An 11,145-nucleotide genomic window follows, 5' to 3' on the forward strand; every position below is an offset into this window, starting at 1 on the left:
TGCATGCAGAAACCAACATTAATTTCTCTCTTCAACTAAGTCCATAAACTATTCAAACTAGCTCATAACAAAAAAAAAAAAAAATCAAAATGTCAGTGCTTAATTAGTAGAAAATGCTAGAGTTTGATTACTCCATTCCATAGAAACGTTTTCTAAATTGTTGTTAATTGTGGATGGAGTGACCAACACCTGGACTATGCCCTGGAGATGTAGGTCTAAAATCATCAACTTCATACTCTACACGTCTTGAAGACTTCCCTTCATGATGAGCAATGGATCTTTTATGAGGCTTTGAACAATCTCTACACAACCTAGACCTCAAATGCCTCCCTTGAACAATCATAACTTCTTGTTGCAAAACCAAAAACAAAATTAGAACACAAATAATTTGAACCCTTTTAGTATTTTCCATGTTAAAATAAATGTGTTAAGGTAATGAGCTAAGATGTTAAAATAAATGTGTTGGAAGGTATAGGAATGTTTTGGTGATAGTGAAAAAGTTGATGTAGCTAAGTTGGTATTTATACAAAAAATGTTGAAAACCAAAAAGTGAATATAGCAATAAATAATTTTTTAAGGTTTAAACGACCGTGGCATGTGATGTCTTTCACTCCTCATCGCTGGGAAAAAGATTCCAAATGGTGACAACTTGTGAACTATATTAACTGTTTAAGCCCAACCTCTCAATTGAGTTAAAGTAACTTCGTATCTTATTTTTTTTTGCTTTAATGTGTCTAGTTGTATTGTTCCTATTGTCTCTCTTCCTGTCCATCATGCTAATTTAAATTAGAGAAATGATATTTGAATATCCATTTTTAGACAACTTTTGTGACAATTTTCTCTCTCATTCTCACATTATTTTTTACTTTATCTCTCTATTGCTTTGGTTTTCGTGCAAATACCTACTTTTTCTTTGTAAATTATGGTTGTCACATTGGTTGTCAACCAAATGGTTGTTCAAATAACACTCCTCTTTACATTATGCCACTTTGTCTAGTGTTGTTGGTTACATGTTTAGTTGTGTACTATTTGAGATATGAGTAATGAGTGTATTTTTCAAATTTGGAGGCAGATTTCTATGTTATGTTGGATTGCATTAAGGCGTTGTCATAGAGCATTGTCTCACTCTTTTTTGGTTTCAAAGCATTGTCTCTTTTATAGTTATGCATATAAGATTAAAAAACACTCCTTTAAGTTAGTTATATAAAAATTTGATTTTTTTTAACAACGGGAAATAAAAAAAAGGAAAACAAAACGGAGAAGAGCTAGTAACTAGAGTCTAACAAACTAAACATTTATGACATCCATTAAGAGAATAGATGTCAAGTTAGGGGGCTTTTGAAAGACAACTAAGTCATTGTCACTCAAAGCACCATTCTTAGCTAGAAAGTCTATTGCAACATATATTACGCTCATGCAAAGTGTGTTGTAAATTAACCATTCAATCTAAGCAGAAGCTGCTTGATAGTCCATATCAATTTTTCCATATTTGTGAAACGGATTCAAACATTTTTGAACGAGATCAACCACAATACTTGAGTTTGAGAGACACAACACTTGCTTATAGCCAAAATATTCCAACACAACTTCAAACCATGATACAAATGCAGGGTCACTAACGTTGTCGAGAAACCCATGCTGAAAATACCTTGTATGATCACGAATAAGACCACAAAAACCACCCAAACTAGATTATTTTAAACATATATGCGGTGACATTTTTGAAAGTAATATTAAAAACTACAATTCAATTTTTTTAGCCGGATTTTTTTTATGGTGGCTAGGGTATGAACCCCGGACCTTGCATATTTTTATGCATTGTCCATACGAACTGAGCTAAGCTCGCGAGGACTTTAGCCAGTTGTTTAACAAACTTCAAATCAATGTGATTTATGCTGATTATTTACTCCCTCTATCTCATTTTAATTGTGATTTTATCATTTTTTCTATATCTTAAATAATTGTCATTTTAGAATATAATGTAACATTTATTATTTTTTCCTACCAATATACCCTTAGTTATTGAAATCCAATTCACTTAACTAATCCACTAACTATAATTAATAAATGTGTTTTAATAAATTATATTAATTTTACCATTAAAATCAACTAAACTAACCATTTCCTTAAAAACCACGCACAACTTTAAAACAACTATTAAAATGAGACGGATGGAGTATATAACATGCTTAAAATCTATTAGATATGTTTTGAAAAAAATTCCTCTATTTTTCTCCTCTCTTCCAAATTAAAGAAATCATATTTGTCATGCATGCGTCTCTTATGGTGTAACGGTGAGGATATGGTTATGTTCGTGTCTTATTGTTCACGCATGTGTTCATTTCTCGTGTTTAAATATGTAGATGTTTGCATTTTTGTAGCTCGTCAATGGTGCAAATAGGGAGAATAATGGAGAAACTGTTGAGAACAAGGGAGATGCAACCGAGAATGTAATGGAGAAGTAGTTTTAGACTAGTTAAGTAGAGGTTTCTATCAATAGTTACCAATCTTATGAGTTGTTAGTATAGTTACCAATTTTCATTTAACTCTTTAATGACTGATTGATTAATCCTCGTATTTGTTCTCAACTATTATAACATAAGCAATGAAGATTATAACTAAATAAATAATTGTGTAATATATTTATCGTGAAACATTATGTATAGACAACTTGGCGTGCATAATCACTACTACAAAATACCCCCTTTAATAGCACTTATTTTGGCTCTTAATAGCGCTTCTCAAGTGCTAAGAAAGCCCCCGTTATAAAAGGTCAGGAGCCTATAATAGCGCTTTCCAAATGCTATTAAATAGCAACACGTCAATAGCGCTTTCTGAAAAGCGCTAATATAGCCATATTCTAGTGCTATTAAAGTAGCTTTTCTAACAGTTGTTTCTTAGCACTTTCTGAGAAGCGTTATCGTAGCCTTTCTACTCAAATAGGGGTTCCTTAGCGTTTTACAAAAAGCGCTAATAAAAGTTGCGTATTTTTTTTTTTTTAAAAAAAAAAAAATTGTAACCAAAAATGCTATAATTAAACGCTATAATAAGATACTTAAATATGAATATAGCAAATTACATTCATGATAATCTCATTACAATCTTCAGAATTCATTCCATAAAAAGATAAAAGTACAAAATAAAGATGAAGATGAGGGGGGACATAAAACCAAAACCCTCCAAAAAGTACTAATTTGGGAAACCAGTCTTGTTCCTAGCAAATTCTGCCAAAATCTGAGAGGCAAATCATTGTACCAGAAATGTGAGGATAAAGCAAGACCAATGTTAGCTAATATTTCTGCACATTTGTTACCCTCTCTATATATATGAGTAACCTGAAATCTGAAGCTATTCAACAAAAACAAACAGTTATCCCACCTATTTCCTAAGCTCCAAGGAACTATCTTTGGGGACTTGAAAGCTAATTGAACTAGCAGTCTCCAGCCAAAGACTGCCAATGATGCATATGAGCCAGCTCTATGGCTACCATTGCTACTATTAATTCTGCATTCAAAGCTGAACATTGACCAATATTGATAGTAAAGGAACCTAAAAAACCTAAGTCAGAATTTGTAAATAAGCTCCACAAGCAGCTTTAACAGAGCTGGCAGCACCATCAGTGTTGCATTTTACCCAATTTAAGTTTTTCAGCAATATAGTCTCCTGTACCATATAATATGAAACGATTCCAGCACAACCAATTACGATTTAAAATAACTCAATTAAAAAACGTAAATGAAAATTGTTGAAAAAGAAAATGAAACTCACTAAGATACTCGACCATAAAGGTTGCCCAATCCTCCTCGACCTCAACTAGCTTATCTTTAGAATAGGTTTTACATTTGTAATCTCCAAAGTACTTCAAATATAAAAGTAGCAAAAAATTGAGTTAGAAAAAGAATGCCTAGCTATTGAGTTAGAAAATTGAGTTAGTATTTGGGACATACCTTAAAAAAATGGAATGATACAAGCCTCTATTGTGAAAGTGATCGACCAAATCCAACAAGTTAAGTTGTATCTGCACATAATTCAGTGGTACAGTTGTGAGCGAACTGACCAGACTTAACATGAATTGTTATAATAAGCAAATGAACTATTGGAGAATCCTTTTTCATTTTCAGTTGGCTTGGTTCACAAGGCAATTGATATGGTTACAGATAGCTATATGAGATCTGCTATTGATTATTTTGAAGTTACAAGAGCTAGACCTTCTTTAACAGGCACACTTTTGATCACAACTTGGACTAAATTGTCTTTTGACACTACTGATTTTGGGTTGGGGTGAACCTCTATGTTCTGGTCCTGCTACATTGCCAAATATAGAACTTTTATATTCATATACTATACTGCATTACATATATACCTACATACTATCATTTATGTGTAAATAGCTTGCTGAGCTATTGAAGTTTTTTCTTATATTTGTGCTAAATGTGTTAAGTATATATAATAAATTTTGTGCCATGGGAAGCTCAAATGCTGCATTTTGTTAATCACAATGACAAAGTCAAATTAGGCAAACAATTGCAAAACAGAGTCAAATTTCATTGAGTAAAATCATCAAACACTTCATACTCAACACAATAACACCTTAATCAAGCATCATAATTATCAAATTTAATAATCTCACAATATCACTGTGGTTCAAAAAAAGAGTAGAACAAATTGAAACAAAACCTTAGCAAAATTCAAAGCTCGGTCACCATGAACAAGCATCAATGAAGGTGAATCACATTGCCAAGATTAGAAAACCAGATGAAATCTTTGAAAATCACAATGAACGCAAATTGAATGGAGAAAACATTCATTGAAAGAATAATGTAGAAAAATAAGCTGTGAACTCATACCAAACATGTCATTGTCATGAATAGTTAGAAATTTTAAATAAGTAATGTTTTATCTTGGTTTTCGGGTGTCAAACATTGATTACGTTTGAACCTTTTAAACCGATGATATCTTATTTTTTCTTGGGAAGGGAAAAAGTAAGCAAAACCCTTGAGAATCGAGGTCCGGGAGTTGTTTTCGCTACGGGAAGGTGTTAGGCACCCATAACGACTATAGTATCCTATAGGAACCGTCTTTAATTTCTACGCGCGCGCTCTATTTTTAAATGCTATTTTGAAAGTATTTATTAAACCTAAAGGTATTCTAAGTGAAGAATTGGAGGGAGAAGAATGTTTTTTGGGTTTTTATTTTATTTGAATTGAAGGAATTTTGTTCCTTGCCTACGTACCCGTTTAAGGGATCAAATCCACCGTAGTTCTCTTCCAAAAATGTTTTTGTTTTTGTTGGTTGATTTTAAGTTTGAAAATGAAATTTTGAAGAATGGAGATTGAGAGGCCTCAAGGGCATGAGATTATGAAATTGTGAGGTTGAATTAGTCATTTTGCAAAAGAAGTCAAATATGATTATTTTCATTGGAATTTGATTAAGAAAATGAAAAAGGAAAATTCAATGGGATTTCGATCCCAAGGTTTATTTTGAAAATGATTTGAGTGAAGTTTGTTCAAGTTTTTTTGGAAAATGATTTTTCTAAGTATAAAACCTAAACATTCATCTAAACATACAATCCTAAACATACATCTAAACATGCATATTCTAGCTATATACCTAAAGTGAAGTGTGTGCATGCGTCGGTGCTTGTGTCGGTGCACATTATTAGAGTCCATTGTCCTTTACATCACACCCTAGATACATTCTATGGCCCCTTTGCCAAGAAATTAAAATTGCATAAGAAAAAATATTACAAAAATTCCTAATTTTTACATTCTAACTTTTTGCATGAAAATTAAATTGCAAGAAATAAAAGTGCAAGAAATAAGAGATGAATATATGATATGAAATGCTATGGAAATGAGACATGAAACAAGAAACAAAGGGATTAGTAGTACAAGATATAATATGGAAAATGAAGCAAGTAGAAATTGCATAACAAAATGAACAAGACTTAACCAAAAAGTAACAAACACTTTAGCCAAAAAATGGGAAAATGGACTTGAAGAAATTGCACTAACACCAAAGCAAATTTAAGGCTTAAAATTCTCATATCAATGGTAATTTTCAAATGGTTCATTTCAGCCACATTATGAGAATCATAAGGACAAGTATGAGCCAAGACTTATAGTGCACTTTCAAGTCCATTTTACACATTATTTCTTATGGTAACAATACACATTACTTACAAAACAAGAAATTCACAACTTGCACTTTCAAAATAGCCAAACAAACACAATTTTCAGAAGCAAGTACATTACACATTTGCATATGAAGTATCAACACAAGGTGGCAAAATATTAGAATCAAAAACACAAAAAACTTCATAAAAGTTGACAAGAAGTACCACAAGATCACAAGGAAATTTTACATACATTCTTATCGAAATTTTTCCACATGCAAGAAAAGAGGAACACAAGAATTAAGCCTCATGTATTAATATTAACCACAAAAAAAATGCTCACAATTTGGAAATTTTTCAAGACTTTTACCAAGGTTAAAACACTAGACTAGACTAACAATGCATATTTTTTTTTTTAAGCCATTTTAACATGTAAAATACATCAAGATTTATCGAAAATAACAAGCAAACAATGAACAATTTTTTAGGAATTTTTATTAAGAATTTAGGCATGGCAGGGGCGCAAAAAAGTAGCACTGGGGGGTGCAAACAATAAGGCAGCAAAGAAACAACACAAAAGCAGAATATATGGGCCTGGATTTGGGAGTGGGTCGGTTAGACCCATGGGTTGATGGATTGGGTTCTCTCTTCTTCATAACACACACGCCTACAGACTCTCTTTTTCTCTCAAAACTTCTTCTCCTTCTCAAAACAAACGGCCATGCCAACCAAGACATACACATGAACCTTTTTCGAAATTGCTTTACACACATACCAAACAAACACGGCCAGGCTTTCAAGCAACCATACATATACAGTTTTAAGGCAGAAATCCAATCAGAAAAGAGGATTCATACGACGGCGACGAGTTTCAGCATGTTAAACACGACGGAAATAGTTAACGGCATAACCAAATCAATCAACAATCGACTTCAACACAAAAACAGAGAAAGATATACTCAGTCACCGATTTGAATTCGAAGCTTGATTTTACGCGAAAAATTCAACACACAACTCAAATTATCAATCGAAGAAGGTACAGACATGGATTAGTGACAATACCTGGGCAAAGCGTTGATCCAAATTCGCTGGAGGTTCTTACGCCGTTCTGGAAGTGATTGAATTCGGAATCGTCCCTCTCCGAGTTTGAATTCGAGTTCGCCGTTGAAGATTTGTGCGAATTCGACACTTGATGTTGCTGGAAGATTGCTGCGACGTTCTGCAAAAGTTTGATGATCTTCGTCTCTTTTACTCTTTCGCCGTCTTCCTTTCAATGCTTCATCAATACTCCGTCGCGGTTCCGTCACGAATCTGCCACTGTGTTGCTGGTGAAGATTGAATCCGAAAATGGAATGGATTAATGGAAGTTTCTGGTGGAAATGGTGGTGAAAAGTGGTGGTGGAAGTGGATGATGGAGGTTGTTAGGGTGGTGGAGAAAGAAGGAGTGGTGGTGGAGAAAGAAAAAGTGGTGGTGGAGAAAGAAAAAAGTGGTGGAGGGAAGTGGTTTATGAGTTTGTTATGGTGGAGGAGTGGTGGAGAAAAAGGTTGTTAGAGGTTGTTATGGTGGAGAGAGAAAGTGGTTATGGTGATGAAAGAAATAGATCACGTGAGAGAAAGAAAGGGAAAAGAATAAAATGGATTTTTGTGACTTTTGTGTAAAAATGATTGAATTGTGAAAATTGACCACAAGTTTGACTTATATAGGTGACATGGTAAGCTTGGACCAATGAGACAATGCCATGTGTACTTGGACTTGTAACAAACTCTTAAGGACCAATAGCATTTGGACACATGGCACTTGGACTCTAACAAACTTAAAAGGGATTAAAATGTAAATAACAAAAGTACGAGGACTAAAATGGAAATTAAACTAAAATTGAATTGAAAAAGTAAATTGAAAATTAACGTAAAGCGAGACGATTAAAAACAACAAAGCAGATTAAAATGAATCAGCAATTTTATGTGAAATGACCAAAATGCCCCTAGGGGTTTAAAACGACTAAAAATGACTCAGATGCAACCTTAAAATGGATTTTTAACAGGGAATTAAAGCAAGAGCTTATACAAGCAAGTTAAAAGACTCAGAGACAATTTTTAGAATTTAAACAGGGTTTTGACACATGAAAAGACTAAAATGCCCCTAGGGGCAAAACTGACTCGAAATGACTTCAAATGCAAATTTTGAAATGGGTTTTGACATAGAATTGAAATGAAGACTTATTCAAACTATTTGAAAGGACTCCAACAAATTTTCGAAAGACTGAGAGAAATTTTAACACAGGAAATGACTAAAATGCCCCTAGGGGCTGAACTGACTAAAAAAATGACTCAACTGATATTTCTGAAATGAATTTTGACATGAGATTGAAACAAGGACTCATACAAACCAATTTAAAAGACTCAAGCAATTTTCAAGGATTAAAATGAATTGGATGCAGGAAATGACTAAAATACCCTTTTTATATGAATTTTGCAAATAAAATTGAAATAAAATGCAGAGAAAGATGCAATTGATCAGAGATAGTTCAAATGACTTAAAACACAAGAAAAGAAGAATTGAACAAGTATTTTTAGGTCCAAAATTAGGGTATAACAAGTAATAGCAGGTTAATGTTTAACCAAGACTAACAACTTATGAACACTCACAAATTAAGGTTCTCTTGTAGCAATCCAACTATTTACTTGATATGAAAAATGTTTAGGACTGAGAGGATATATATAGTGTGAGAAGGAGCAAATGTTACTAGCAGCAGGAAACAATCATTGTATTATAATAAATTATTAAATCATAAGCCAAATTGTAATTGTTGAGCTTAATCAATAACCAAGTAGTCCAAAAAGTCAAAACAGAAGGAAATTAGACTTTGGTTAATCACACCTAACAATTCCACTAACACTTTGTCTTGGATTCTCATTCCAAATTTGGAGGTTAATTTAATCAGTAGAAAGACTTGAAGGATATTTGATTCACTTAGTTAACACTAACTTTCTTGATATTGTACATACAAAATAAGTAATACCAAAGATACACAAACATCAACGTTGCATTTTAAGGACATTGATAACAAATTTTCCAAAATTCTATGTTTGTGACTAGGAATACCAATCTAACAGTTTTACCAATTGAACTGTTTCAACAATTGAAACACCAGTACATCAATAAAAAAACAGGTCTAATGTAATTGAACCAAAGTGGTCATTAATATTTTTTGCTTTATGAGGTACAATTTTGAACCAAAGCCAACAGTGGACTTATCTGAAATTTTCGGTTCAATTGATAAACTAGCGACAAAATTAATATGTTATAAGCTAGCGTGAAATGTATATATATTACCAATTTATATGTTATAAGCTAACAATTTGGACCTGTCATGCCAAACATAGTCTTAAAAAGCAACGAAAATACATGGCAACAACTGAATTTGTGCGGCTACAACTAAATTAGTTCATGGCATGCTAGATTAATCAATTCAACAAAGGAAGTTTATATATAAGAAGAGAACAAAAGGAAAAAAAAAGGGTTAAAATTAAATATAAGACAACGTCCCAAAATATGAAAAATAAAATGGGGATGAACAAGAAGAATAAGGAACAAAAGTAAATCAAACTGTTGTTTCTTGATGAGTAAGATCAGCTTCATGAAGTTTTTCGACAAAATTAAACTTTTTCCATTTTCAATTTCAGGAATTAGCTGGAATGAACTCAAAACCCTAAGTTATGTAATTCATGCATAATAAAGAGAGAGAAGATCAAGAGAATGAAGATCTAACCTTTCACAGATAGCGTTTTCGATTCGAACTTCGATTCCGAGTGAGTGAGTGATTTCAGACCTCGAGAGAGTGAGTGAGTGACGTCGAGAGAGTGAGTGAGTGACCAAGTGGTTTTGGGAGAAGTGGTTTTCAGTTTTGGGAGAAGGAATCTGACTTTGACCCAAGAGAGGGAAGGACGGTGGAAGAGAGTGATGAGTGAAGGACGGTGGAGAAGTTTAGAGACTGAGTTTTGGACGGTGGAGAGAGGAAAGCTTTTCTGTGTTGCTCTTTTTCACACTTTTGTTATGTGCGCGAAATGAAAAATAAATCCGCCTTTTTTTAATTTTCATTAAGCCCAAACATAGCGTTTGTGGAAAACGCTATCTATACCCCCTTCAACAATAGCGTTTTCCGAAAAGCGCTATTAGTGCGAACAAGAATAATAGCACTTATAGAAAAGCGCTATCTAACTCAGTTTTTTACAAGGTTTTTTTAGCGCTTTCTGAAGAGTGCTATAACATGTCTCTAATTTGCATTTTTAATAGCATTTATCCATAAACGCTATTAAAATTGTGCTATTAAAAGCCAAAATTGTGGTAGTGAATGAACAAGTTATTTATTGTAAAAATGCATGTAGGAGCCATTAACCCTTTAACACGGAGTTTTTAAGTCTGTTTAGTACCAACCGGCTTTAAATATGATTTTTAAAGACGGTTGGTAACCGATGCAAAATATTTTCCACATACTAAATTGGGACATTTTAATATACTCGCGTAACCGACACGAAAAAAAACCTTTAAAATATGCTGAAAATGACGATGACCGTTCCTTTGATGGACGTAGACTCTTTCTTCAGGTGGATTTGAAGATTTCTTGGTTATTCATCTTTCTTGTGTTTTCACCCTTTTAAATTTACTCATTCATATATTTGAGTGAGAATACTAGTTGTATCTTTTCATAAATAGCCTTTATCATCAAAGAGAATTACAAAAGATTCTCTAATTACAAGAGATACTCTAACTCATATACAAAATATGAATTACAAATCTCAACATACACACATTGTTAAGCATTGAATTGGACAACTACACCAATACAAAAAAAAAAAAAAAAAAAAAACTCAGAGCCTTTAGACATAGCAACCAGCTGTGGCCATGATCAAATTTTATCAAATCAAATAGCTAGCATGATTAAAATCAAACCTAACCTTAAAATAATGTTATTTATCATTAGCCATATACTTTATTGGATCTCAAATATAAATAAAAAGGGGAAAAAGAT

At 33.0% G+C, this 11,145-nt stretch overlaps 1 long non-coding RNA gene across 1 annotated transcript; it reads right to left on the reverse strand.

Moving 5' to 3' along the window:
- Window positions 1-3,026: 3,026 nt before the first annotated feature.
- LOC146900999 (uncharacterized) lies at window positions 3,027-3,902 on the reverse strand. The gene is made up of 2 exons (XR_015022589.1): window positions 3,769-3,902; window positions 3,027-3,663 (listed from the first exon to the last, which is right to left on the reverse strand). It is a non-coding gene; the product is annotated as an uncharacterized LOC146900999 (long non-coding RNA).
- Between the last annotated feature and the right edge of the window lie 7,243 nt (window positions 3,903-11,145).

Source organism: Medicago sativa, chromosome 8, assembly GCF_051527215.1.
Source record: "Medicago sativa cultivar Bolivia chromosome 8, Bolivia_mono, whole genome shotgun sequence".
NCBI classification, from domain to species: domain Eukaryota; kingdom Viridiplantae; phylum Streptophyta; class Magnoliopsida; order Fabales; family Fabaceae; genus Medicago; species Medicago sativa.